This window comes from Callorhinus ursinus, unplaced genomic scaffold (assembly GCF_003265705.2).
Source record: "Callorhinus ursinus isolate GAN/ISIS: 27379988/994484 unplaced genomic scaffold, GSC_fseal_2.0 scaffold11, whole genome shotgun sequence".
NCBI lineage: Eukaryota > Metazoa > Chordata > Mammalia > Carnivora > Otariidae > Callorhinus > Callorhinus ursinus.
In genome coordinates, this window is record NW_027397073.1 from 38,166,448 (window position 1) to 38,180,340 (window position 13,893).

The 13,893-nt window shown below is 37.8% G+C and overlaps 1 protein-coding gene across 12 annotated transcripts in view; it reads left to right on the forward strand.

The window, feature by feature from the left end:
• NOL4 (nucleolar protein 4) overlaps positions 1-13,893 on the forward strand; it is a 422,575-nt gene that overhangs the window by 337,541 nt on the left and 71,141 nt on the right. The window lies entirely within an intron of this gene.

Genomic DNA, 13,893 nt, shown 5'->3' on the forward strand with positions numbered 1-13,893 from the left:
AATAGCCTTTTAATGAGATGCCTTCTAACACAGTAGGAATGCTCAGGCCTGAGAATGGTAATAGGTAGTCAGAGCAGCAATCATTAGATTTAATACTATAATTTAAAATGTTGACTGACAGCCCAGCACACATAGTTTTAGCACCAAATGGGGAAAATAAAAATACTTTTGACATTTTTTTTTTACCAAGCATGTAAGCTGGGGAGAGGGTGAAGAATGTCTCAACATTTAGTTTTTGGGCACTGTTGCTTTTACTTGTTCAGTGAGAAAAAAGAAGGCAGCTTGTAGGTTTCTGACAAAGCATTTATAGCAAGACACAGATGCTGGGAGCTGACCTGACATTTGCCTCTGGATAGTTGTCATAGCAGCAGGCTGAATAGAGCAGCTTGCTAAGAGTGCTGTTGTAGGCTCTGGAGGAAGTCCCACCCTAAGTGGACCACATTAAAACGATATACAAGAATGTTTATCACTCCTTAGCGGTGGCCATCTTTCTCCTTTATTTGGTGCTTATCTAATTTTTAAGTACTCCTTTCATAAGAAGTCCATGTGTAAAGGCAATGACAACCACAGGCCTTGGGGTGATTTGCAGCACCATCCACCATGAGTAGATCCCATGTATCTAGGGTATTGTTCCTTGGGGAGAAGGTATTTTAAAATGTTGCTAACAAAAGAAATGTTTAGATGCTAAACTGGTTGTAGCTTTTTTTTTTTTTTTTTTTAAAGCTCTGTTTGCTGTGTCCATACTCAGCACATTTTTGTCCTTAATTACTCTTTGGTGACTCACAAATGTACGCATGCACCCCTTCATCCTTGTCTTATCCACAAAAGATAGCCACTTAAAGTTACATATAAAAGATGTGAACATATATAAATGTATCTACATAAAGGAGAGGGTATCTGTCAACATGTTAAAAAGAAGGCTCTGGGATTATTCAGTGGAGTACTCATTTGAGTTTTGAAGATGTTACTTTTGGTTTAGTACGCTAGAGTTGGCATTAATGTGGACATGTCTTTCTAAAACCAAAGTCTTAATAATAACGTTAAGTTGTATATCATTAGACGACCGTATTTTATAGTTATAATTGTTAATGCATGCATAATCTCGAAACACTCAGATAAACTATTGATAACTATGTAATTTCCCATGAAAAAAGATTATCTATTCCAACAATAAGTAAGATCTATGATAATCTTGGATGATTCTGCCTAAAACAAAAAAGAATAAAAATCCTAATCCTATGTATGATCAATAGAGAACCTGCATATTCTAAACCATGACCTAAAAAAATTCTAAATATTTTCCAAACAATGGCCTTATGTAGCTATGGAATAGGCATCATAAAAAGATCATACAAATTTAGTATAACCATAACCATGAGAGTGCTTTTTTCTTTTTCTCAGTCAATGTATATTTCCACCTTTAGGAAGAATTGAATAATTGCATTTTTTTCACTCAAATGTTTTGACCCGATAAAAATATAAGCAATGCTATTGGCAAAAGAAAAATAGAAATATAATCTGAACAGTAATATTTTGGTTTTGCATAAAGCTTGAAAAAAATGAATATAATATATTGACTCTATAGTAATTTCAAACCAGCATTTCAGAAATTACAAAAGAATGCATATACAAGAAGCTAAAAAGAATATAAACTAAATTGAAGAGTTAGAGTCAAAATTGCATTTTGTCTCTGTTATGAATGAGGTTGAAAATTGGGGAGTTTTCCAAAAAAGCTTGGAAGAACAATTTGTTTGGACACTGAATATGTAGACATTAAAATATAGTTTATTACTGTAATGAACCAACTTTTTAAATGTATTTAAAAGCATAAAATATATTCACCTCAATGGCACAAAAATTAAAGATATATGTAATTCAAATATACATATATTTGAATCCATATATATATGAAGAGAGACTCTTCTGTATTACTCCCCTGGGGAAAAGTTAAGAGACATTTGTCTGCTCTCGCCTGCAAGAGTAGGTACTAGATATGAAAGTATCCAAGCAGTCCACATTCAGAGACGAGGTAACCTGATGAACTTTTTTCTCCTCAGAAATAACTTGAATTAGGAATTGTCAAAGCATTTCATTCATTGAGTACTTGGTAAAACATCAGACCAAAAGCTTAACTTTATTTTTAAGGTTAGAAGTGATCCAGGAGAGAGGGACCTGGCATTCAGAGACTGTTGAAAGCAAATGAAGGAGGACAGTGCCAGTTGGGAGATCAAACACCCATAAATCTCTTACTTGAAAGTGTTAGAAAATATAGTTAGAGATGGTTTGAGCAAAGGGAATTGATAAGCTCAGGCAACTAAAAATTCTAGCAATAGGGTCAGCTTTATATGGGGTTGACTATGTTATAGATAAATAGGATCTCCCTGAGATCTCTGCCCCATCTTTGTTTCTATTCTTGGACAAGTTATTCCTCATGGTAGCAATATGGCAGCAGGAGGTACAGTTTTCCATCTTCCCATGGACTGTGATTGGGTTACACATGCATCCCCGAAGCACGTGCTGAGGCCCAGAGAACAGAATAATGCAAAGGCCCGTGGATCCATGGGCTCAGTCAGCTCTGCAAAGCACATGGAACAAGAGCGGGAGAGCAAAAATCAGAAGCAGTTACTAAAAGGGGGAGGGGGAGAAGATAAATGCTGACAAGCCAAAGAAAAACAATATTCACTAGAGTGGGCTGTGTTAGTTTCCTAGGATTGCCATCCCAAAGTACTACTAACTCAGTGGCTTAAATCAAGAGAAATTTATTTTCTCACATCTCTGGAGACTGGAAGTTCAAAATCAAGGTACTGCAAGGGCCACATTCCCTCCAAAGCATCTAGAGGAGGATCCTTCCTTTCCTCTTCCAGCTTCTGGTAACCCCAGGCATCCCTTGGCTTGTGGTAGCAATCACTGTCTCTGTCTTCGTAGGGGCGTCTTTCCTCTGTGTCTGCATCTCTTATTTTCTCATAAAGACATCAGTCATGTTGGATCAGGTCCCATCCTACTTCAGTCTAGTCTCAACTAGATCACACCTGCAAAGACCCGATTTCCAAATAAGGTCACATTTGCAGGTATCAGGGGTTAGGATTCAACATATGTTGTGTTGTTTTGTTTTGTTTAAAGATTTTACTTATTTGACAGGGAGAGCAAGCACAAGCAGAGGGAGTGGAAGGCAGAGGGAGAGGGAGAAGCAGACCCCCCGCTGAGCAGGGAGACTGATGTGGGGCTGGATCCCAGGACCCTGGGATCATGACCTGAGCGGAAGGCAGAGATTTAACTGACTGAGCCACCCAGGCGCTCCTCAACATATGTTTCTGAGGGGCACAATTCAACCTGTAACAGTCCACCCTCTGCCCTCCTCACGAAATTCATGTCTTTTCCACTTGCAAAATGCAGTCGCCCATCCCAACTTCATCAGATGTCTTAACCCATTCCAGGATCGATCCTAAATCCAAAATCTCCCCTAAATATAATGAACTCAAGTCTCAAATATTCTAAATCATCTAAATCTGGTATGGGTGAAACTCTGAGTATGGTCCATCCTGGGGCAAAATTCCTCTCCTCCGGCTGACTTGGGAAACCTGGAAAGCAAGTTAGATGTTCCCAAAATACAGTGATGGGACAGGTGTAGGATAGACATTCCCATCCCAAGAGGAAGGGATAGGAAAGGAAAAAGGGATCACAGATCCTGAGTAAGTCCAAACCCAGCAGGGTAAATTCCGTTATATTTCAGGGCCTGAGAACAGCCATCTTTGGTGCAATGCTCCCTGCCCAGCCAGGCAGCAGCCCCAGGCTCCCTGCACTCATAGCCCAGGGACGTCTGGTAGGCTGGCTTCGTCAGCTCCACCCTCCCTCAGGTCTCTGCCTCCTTCCTTTGCCCTACAAATCCTTCTTCTTTCATTCTATCCCATTTCAAACTTGCAATTTCTCTACCAGCATAACATTTTTAATATATTTGTCAGTCTTCCGTGGATGTTGAGGTGATCCACATTATTTGACGTGAGGGTTCTTCACACACCCTTCCTAGATAACCTTGTTTCTATCCCTAGCCTCGCCTGAGATGGTTGACTGGACTTAGAAGTCACACTTAAAATCTTTAGGATAGGGTGGCCCAGCCATACCCTTTTTTCAAAGCATGCTGTCCATAAAATTTTCCAAATCAAGTGCTGATTCCTTTGTGTTAGCAAATTCAACCTGCAACATGGGTTAACTCCAATTTTTGCATTTTTTGAAGAATGTGTGTATGTCTATTAGGTGGTATTATACTTAAGACGAATAAACCAACAGAACTATTGAAGGCATAGAACTTAAACAATACCTATAAATGGAAAATATATTACTACCTCCAGTGCTATTTAAATGGGAAAAATTTATAAATTATCTTTGGGTTTTACTTATTTAAAGATGTAAGGTAGGGCTTAATATTTCCATTTATTTGCTAGTTTTTAAAAATTACATGAGTTTTATTATCAGGAGATTGGCCCAGATTCCCTCTCTCTCTCTCCTACATAGTATAAATATAGTAAACTCTTATACAAAATAAAATTTTGTATCAAAATATGAAGAAATGCTAAAAATTTTAAATCAGTGATAGGTATGGAGAGGATAAACATTTGAAATAAAATTCAAAAGAAAGGTGAATATAGCCCTATTGCCTATTGCTATATGCTTTGCTCTTTCATGAATGTAGCAAATATATATACTCTGTTAGGTTGCTACTGTCAAACCAATAAAAGTACTTTACATACCTCATGCCCCCACATCCAGATAATCTTTCTTTAAAAATATTAAATTTTGTATTTTTCCTAAGCATTTTTTTTAAATGCTGAAGCTCAGTGCTTTGTATTTATTTATTCATTTTCAGTTCAGACTATGGCCAGAGGAAGGGGTTCTCAGCCTTAAAAGAATCAGAGTAAAAAGTAACTCTTATTGCCCACTGATTTAAGTACATTTTACTTAGTTGTAATAATTGTTAAGTACAAGATGGGAATACTATGTAGATTTACATTGTTTTCCTGCTTTAGAGACAAAGCTGTTAGAGAACCCAGTGATTCATGCATATATACTGTGTACATTTCCCCTAATCAAGGCCATCTATAATTAGACTAGTAATAAGTGCTTCTTAATGATTAGGAGGAAACCAATTATTAATGAGCTGTCTCTTAAAAAGTACTGTCCATTCATTAGCTGTAAAGTGCTGACCAAGCTTTAAATGTATATATTCTGTTCTAAAAAATTAAACTAAAATTAGTGTGTGTGTGTGTGTGTGTATATATATATATATATATATATATATATATATATATGGCCATCTTTTGTTTCTTGTTTACCTCGTTGCTCTTTTCTGAATATTGAAAGCACCATAGAAAATTTGACAGTGATTTATTAATTATAGAAATGCCCACTCAAGACAGGTTCTGAAAAGTTGTATGTATCTTTGTATGAAGGCAAGCACCCCACAGCCCACATTCACCCCTGCACAGCACTGAGGGGATAAACATCAGGGCTGCCTGGCCTCAAGTATCTTCCCTTAATCCCTTCCTGAGCAAGCCCCTCAGGAGGAAGAAAGGATCTGGTCTCTGTCTTTGTGACACGTCAGGGTCCCATGTTCTTCGGACCTCAGGCATGAAGTAAATGCAATGGATGCTGTTGTATCAGGTAGCTCAACAGCCTCAGTCCGTGAGGCACAGATAGGGAACCTGGGGCTGAGTTCTGGCTGTGGCCACAGGGCCCAATTCATCTTGACAACTCATTAGGTCTAATAGGTATTTCCAGGAATAATTCAGTAGAGCCCTGCATTGTTAACTCATGACTTGCTTCAACAGGTCAGGAAAACACTGCTTCAGTATTCTAAAAAAAAAAAAAATAATAAAATTAAAATGAATAATTTCTCAATACAGTAAATATATATACACATATATATCTCGAAAGTATATAGGATGGCAAATGGGAGCAGGCCATGGAAGTGTTTATTTGGCCTAAATGTTGCTGGAAAATGTTTGCATTTGAACCCTTTTCAGGGGGACATGTGCTCTGGAATTTACCACTGTCCACAACTTCTCATTGTCCTATAGTCAGACCCCTTCTCTCATTTACATACTTCGCTGGGTACTTAGAAGCAGTTGAATGTACCACCTATAGCATATCAAGACTTTTGATTTACCTCATATTAGCTGAGTCTTTTATCACCTGGATATATCTGCCAACATTTTTGCTTTAAAAATTAAATCTTTGCTAATCCTCTGAACAAAAGAGTTAGGATGAGAAATAAGATAGCCTGTAGAGGTTTTACCCATTCCAACTTATAAAAATACGCAAATACTAACTCCTTTCCACATTTTGATAGTAGAACAGAAAATACTGTTAAAAGAATAGAATAAGAAAGCTATTTAGATTTGATTCTTTTTCCATATTTTAGCATGGAAGAATATGTGGTTTTGCCCTTGAGATAATACTTGCTGTATTAGAAATAATACATATATCAGTAAGAATACATGAAGGACATATGAACATATATCAGCAAGAATATACAAATATAGATTTATATATTCAATTCAAGCTGAATTATGAACCTTGTTCTTAACCAACCACTGAATTAAGGTTTACTTCCTTTTTAAAATTCTAACTAGCTGTGTGATTTCTGTGAGCTACTTGGAACCAACAGCCTTGCTTGCTACAAAACATGAAGGAGAAACAACTGGGCAGATTTTTTTTTTTCCCCACCCAAAATGAATCTATCAGTATTCATTTTGAACTGAGTTGCCTGCTGTTCCTGGTAAGTTCAAAGGGAAAATAAGCCTCTGGGTCCCCAAATAGGTAAACACATTATTTATGTTTGGTCATAGCAAAGACATGTTTGGTTAAAAAAAAAAGGGGGGGGGCAGAGTCCTTAAGCTAGAATTAAAAGACATTTATAAAGCAGAAAAACAACTAAATTAATTCATTTAAAATGAAGGATTCCTGGGATAAAGCATCTTGAAAGCCCATAGCTCATGAAGCATTTTAAAGCCATGGAAGGAGCGAGGCTTAACAGCCTTCGTTAAGCAAGCGCCAAAAGGCACACGTCTTAGAATGAAGCCCTCGTTTTTAATTAGCCCTTCTACAGAGTTTGAGATGATCATATTGTTCTTTAGGTGGTGGTGGTGTTAAACACCTATACAGCATTTTATTCCACAGTACTCAGAAAGCTGTACAAGGATTAATATGACCCTATTTAGATGGCTTCCACAGGGCAGATAGAACTGTGCGCCTTTGTTCATCCAAACACACTTGCAGACAAACAGGCTGAGGGCTGGGCCAGCATTTGACTGCAACTGTGGATGAGCCACTGACAGGAAAGGGCATGTTCTTACCAGCTCTTCACTCCTTTACACAAGGACCCCATCCTATCTTATCTTTGCCAGGAAAGGCCCACAAAGGAGGGAGAAGGGGGAGGAAAGAAAGTTGTAGTTCATTTGCATTATTTAGGCTTCTGGAAATTAAAAGTATTAATCACCTTGCTGATTTTGCACTGAAATGAAAAAACTGCTTATCAGCAAATCCAGCCTCCTGCACAGTGCCTGGGTTAAAACAAACAACAAATCCCATCAAAGGGAAATTTTGAAGTGAAGATAATGCTGAATTCATGATGAAATAGCCTTGTGCGGTTCCATTATTTTTCCACTTTGCTTAATTTTATTTTAAAGGCTATTTTAGAATTAAAATACCCCTTCCTTAATAACTGAATGTCGTTTGTCCTCGAAGCTATAGTTGAGGGCAGTTACAAATTTTAAAAGATGGAAAAAAAACCAAGTTTGAATTTTTGCCTATAAATATCTGAAGATATACCTAAAAATATATTTAGTATGAGGCATACCAAAAAAATCATATTTAGTGTTCATCAGAGTAAGTATTGTTTATTAAGTAAACAGATGAAAATAAAATTAAAAAAAATTTTTTTAATTTTTTATTTGAGAGAGAGAGAGAGAGAGCACAAGGAGGGGGAGCAGCAGAGGGAGAGGGAGAAGCAGGTTCCCCACTGAGCCCCATGCGGGGCTCAGTCCCAGGACCCTGGGATCATGACCTGAGCCGAAGGCAGATGCTTAGCCAACTGAGCCACTCGGGTACCCCGAAAATAGAATATTTTTTATTTGAAAAACTTCTCAATTCTGCTGTCACCTTGTTTCACATTTAAATAGATAAGCATGGAATATTAAAATGATAGCGCTAGCCATATTTCTTTTTTGCCTTTTGTGTCTTAATTCCCTAACAACATTAACTTATCCTGTGGAACACTGAGTGGGTACGATCTGCTTTGGATCCGGCTTTTCTACCAGCTGTGAAAGAGCTCCAAGCAGTATTTGACAGCTTAAGCCTGATAAAGATCATTCCCTGTGAACGAACAAATGATTATTACTCTTTGTCTCCTCTGGTGAAACATCCCCAGTTCCCTTAAGTTCATTCTAAAGCTTTGAGATCTTCCAGCAGCCTGGTTTTTCTTGCCTGGACAGGTTCAGTCTATCCTGGCTCACAGTGTGGCCATCAGGAAGGTCTAACTTGCTCAGCATAGTGCATTGGGTAAGCCCACAAACTCTGGAGTCAAGAGTGCCTGGTTTCAGTTTCAATACTTAACAGCTATGTGAACTTGGATAAGTCACTTAGAAAATTTTGTGCCTCTGTCTTTCCAATATGTAAAATGAAAGTTTAATAATATATAATTCATTGGGATGTCATGTGGATTAAGATAATATGACAGTCAAATAGCACAGTTCCTGGAATATAGTCAGTGCTCTATAAGTATTAGCTGGTAATATATTTAGCTCTCCCTCTCTCTCTCTCTCTCTCTCTTTAGTGTAATTCTTTATTCAAGGAATAATTAAATGCAGGCAGCTCAGCATTCTAGGATTTATAGACTTTTATCAATGCAACTTAAGATGGCATTAGATAATTTTTGTCTAATTCATCCATACATTAGATCCCCTGTCATATGCATTCTAATATTAATTGTTCTCTTTTGTTATACTTCAGTCAATTATAAGCAATAATTCTTAAGTATTACCTGTTTCCCCTGCTCCTGTGTAAGTTCATGGGAAGCAGGCATTCATTCTGTATCACTTATTACAACTGCAGTGTCCTGCACATTGCCCTCAGCAAATATTTTCACTTATAACTACATTGTTTCAGAGATGCTAATGTTACAACATTTCCTCCTCACTTTGTGTGTATAGATATTATTTTGGACATAAGTTCAAGCTCTACTTTCAGCCCTGTTGAGTTCACTGTATAAAATATCAGTCTGTAATGAAGTTATTCAAATCCTGTTGCTGTTAACTTTGCATATTGTTTTCTCTGTCCTCCTTCCCATCTTGCATCCTGTTTCTTCTTATCACCCAAGTTGTGCAGTATTCTATCAATACACTGACATGTCTCAGTTTAAACTTCGATTGGCACAGGCTAAGAGCACAACTCTGTGGCATGCCTTCTCAAAACCTCTTTTCTAGCTGCTCTGATCCATTCACCTGTCTTTGGATGTGGTCATTCTGTTAGATGTGAACCATCCTCATGGTGCTCTCTTTCAGCACACACTGCTTTATTTTGTCGTGTGTTTTGTTCTGTGTCTAGAAAATCACCATGATCTGCACTTTTAAGTTTTTTTTTTTTTCACGAAGAAAATGGGGTAAGTTTAGCATGAGTTGTTGCTTGCCATTTTTAACCAGTTTTAAACTATTTGTCAACTTTAATGACTTATATTGCCCTTACAACAGAGACAGTGTGATCTTTCTACTCACATATTTTAAATTTTCCTTTTCTATCAAACAAAACTTTCAGATAGTTTGCCATCTCATGTATTCAAACCATTTCAAATGACAATCTGAGATTAAAAGATATACTTAATGTAGCTATCCAAATCCTAAACATATTGCATTACATCCTGAAGTTTTCCTACCTGTAGTCTTATATATATTAGTTTGAAAGTACACATGTCTTTTGACATGGCAAAGTAAATCCTTGCCTTTATCTCTGCTTCCTTCCAAAACCACACTAAAATAACTGTAAGTGGAATATAAAGAAGTTAGTCCTACAAGGAGATACAGAATGGGGAGGATTCAGAAAAGGAAAATGGAAATCTGACATGCAAATGATAGCAGGGAGATACCAATAAGAAGCCATTCAATCCGTGTAGACCATGAAAGTCTGAGAATTAAGGGCACCCGGTATTACAGAAAGTGGAGAAGCATGAATATGAAAATAGAGGAATTGGCTCAGTAGACCTGAGAAGTTATTAGACCCTTGGTCCCCTCCCCAATTCTGTATTACCATGGAATCTCTTCCTCTGATCCCCCAAGGAGGAGATGAGAGGTTTATCCTGCAGAGAAATAAAGGCAAAAGGCTCTGAGCTCCAGCAAGCCAGGTATAATAGCAGGAACAATATACTGAAAATGGGCAGAATAAATTCTTCAAACTGAAGGCTCTGTATCTCTGCTAAAGGCCTTTTCACATTTTAGCTCCAAGAATGGAGATAGCCTACAAATTTCTTCCACTCAGAAAATGAGAAATCTTCTCTCAAAAACTGAGGATCCAGAGAAGAAGAGAACTATGAATCCTGGCACTCAAATTTCAGAAGCAAAGCAAAGAACAGAAGAAAATTTTGAAGCAAAAACATAACCCATATTCTCAGATTTTTTAAAAAGGTTTTTCCTTGAAATAAGAAATGAATACATGAAAAAGAACAATAAACAAAATCAAACTCTTGAACTTGAAAAAATATGTATGATAGTCAAAAAATATATATGATAGTCAAAATATATATGATAGTCAAAAAATATATATGATAGTCATCCTTATGTTTGAAGGATTGGAAGATCATTTTTTTATTTTTTTATTAACATATAATGTATTATTTGTTTCAGGGGTATAGTTCTGTGATTCATCAGTCTTAACACAATTCACAGCGCTCACCATAGTACATACCCTCCCCAATGTCCATCCCCCAGCCACCCCATCCCTCCCACCCCCCTCCACTCCAGCAACCCTCAGTTTGTTTCCTGAGATTAAGAGTCTCTTTTTGGTTTGTCTCCCTCTCTGGTTTCATCTTGTTTCATTTTTCCCTCCCTTCCCCTATGATCCTCTGACTTATTTCTCAAATTCCTCATATCAGTGAGTTCATTTGATACTTGTCTTTCTCTGATTGACTTATTTTGCTTGGCATAATACCCTCTAGTTCCATCCATGTTGTTGTAAATGGCAAGATTTCATTTTTGATGGCTGCTTAATATTCCATTGTATGTATGTATGTGTATGTGTATATATATATATACCACATCTTCTTCATTCATCTGTTGATGGACATCTTGGCTCTTTCCATAGTTTGGCTATTGTGGACATTGCTGTTATAAACATTGGGGTGCATGTGCCCCTTCAGATCACAGACATTTGTATCTATGGGGTAAATACCCGGTAGTGCAATTGCTGGGTCGTAGAGTAGCTCTATTTTCATCTTTTTGAGGAAACTCCATACTGTTTTCCAGAGTGGCTGCACCAGCTTGCATTCCCACCAACAGTGTAAGAGGGTTCCTCTTTCTCCATGTCCTTGCCGACATCTGTCACAGGGTTGGAAGGTCATTTGGGAAATTATGCAGAAATTTTAAAAAATTAGACACAGAATGGAAAATTAAAGAGAAAGTTTTTTCAAAAGGAAGATCAGTCTAGGGGGGACAACATCTGGCTCATTAGAGTCAATAGAAAGAGAAAATATGAAGAAATTATTAAAAAAAAAAAACCTTTCAGAACTAAATAACATGCATCACCAGAACAAAAGCCCATAAAGTTATCAGGACAGTAAATACAAACAAAGATCTGAGTCAGTCACATCACCATGAAATTTTCAGAACACACAAGATGAAGAGAAAATCTTAGGGAGAAAAAAAAGTCACATATAAAAAGTTAGAAAGCCAAAGGACATCACCCAGCAAAAAACTGTCCTCAACACTAAAATATATGGGAGTAAAACCTGGAAAATTCTAAAGACAATTCTATATCCAGCAAAATTATCAATCAAATGTAAGGGTAAAAGTAATTTAAAATAATTTTCTGGTATATATCTTCTAATAATCTTTCTCAGAAAGTTTTTGGAAAATATTCTCCACTGAAACAAGAACATAAACCAAGGAAGAAGTCACTGAATCTAAGAAGAGGAGATCCAAAATAGAAGGGGCAGAGGAGGTTGGAAGAATATCTGGAGTGATGTTATGGAGGAAGCCTTGGAGAAGAATCTTTCCAGATTAGAATAAGAAGATAGAATTCCAGGAGAGAAGTGTCCAGGAGAAATACAGAACTGATGGGACAATGGATGGATTTATGATATGGAAAATGTTCCAAGGGGTTTTATATTTGTGTTCGAGAATTTGGAGAAAATTACTGTTAGTGGCTTAGAACACTAGCCAATTAGAAATAGTGGCTTGGAATACAAACACCAGCAAAGAAAAAAAATGTTTAATAACAAGGAAATACAAATTTAGGTAAGACAATGTACTCATTGCTCACTGTTTGGCTCAATAACGAATACCACTATGTCACTCTGGGACCCAGCAGGGCACATAAAGCATATTTGAAAGAATATTTTTTCTAAAGATATTTGTTTGTTTGTTTATTTATTTGACAGGGAGAGAGCACAAGCAGGGGGAGCAGTGGAGGGAGAGGGAGAAGCAGACTCCCCGCTGAGCAGAGAGCCCCAAACAGGGCTTGATCCCAGGACCCCGAGATCATGACCTGAGCAGAAGGCAGATGGCTTAATGGACTGAGCCACACAGGATCCTCTGAAAGAATATTGAAGACTGTTTAACAATAGGACTATTTACGTAGGTGTGGGATGGCCTAAGGAAATGCAGAAGAGGAGGTGAAGCAGGACTAGCAAGTGAGAGAAGCCTGGAGGAACAATGGAAGGGAACTCTTAGCAGAACCAGATAAGAACTGAAGCCCCGGCAGAGGGGCTGGTTGGTAGGATCCAGGTTCAGCAGAGGATGAAGACAGCTGCAGCAGAGCATGACAAGCCTCTCCTGAGGCTGCTGGGGGATGAAAACCCCAGGCACTCCCATCTCTCCACCTCTGAATCCTGGCTAGCTTTCCCCTCGACCAAATCCTAGCAGCCAGAAAGCAAGGAAGCTAACTTAACTTCATAGTGATTCTACTCCCAGGGAACACTCTTAGCACATCCGAAGGGGGAAGTGAGAATATTCAGTTCAGTAGCAAAAATGGGTGTTTAAATGTTTTGTTGTAAGGCAAATTCTAGTCTAAGCTATGTGAATATTTGATATTATGTAATGAAATCTTGGGGATCATAGAGATCTTTGGGTATGAAGAATGTTTCATAATCAAGTGTAGGATGGATTTCTGTGCAATTTTCACACACACACACACACACACACACACGCACACACTTCCCCTGCATGTTCATATGACTGCCTCTTTTCTATCATTTTTAGCTTGTTGGCTTATATACTTTTCTCAGAAATGCTTTCCCTCTTGGACACCCATCTCCAATTATTTTTTACATCACCCTATTTTCTTTCATTATTAGTGGTTATCACTCTCTGAACTTATTATATTCTATAGTTTTCATTTCTTCCTCTTCCCTAGTTTCTCTCCCCTCCCATACCTCTGTAGGTCCCCTTGAGGGCAGGGATCCAGTCTGTTTTATCTGATGATATATCCCCAGCACCTAGCTCGATGTGTAGTCCGGTAAATAGGATATTCAATAGAACATTTTTTAAACAGTCATATATGTTTTCATCCTGGGTTGTCCATATGAGGTAATCAAAAGGGGGCCTGTTCAATATGGCCGAGGTCTCTAGCTCAGGAGACTGGATGGAGGTATCATTAATAGAAGTCAAGAGTTCAGGAGGAAGAGCAAATTATGGC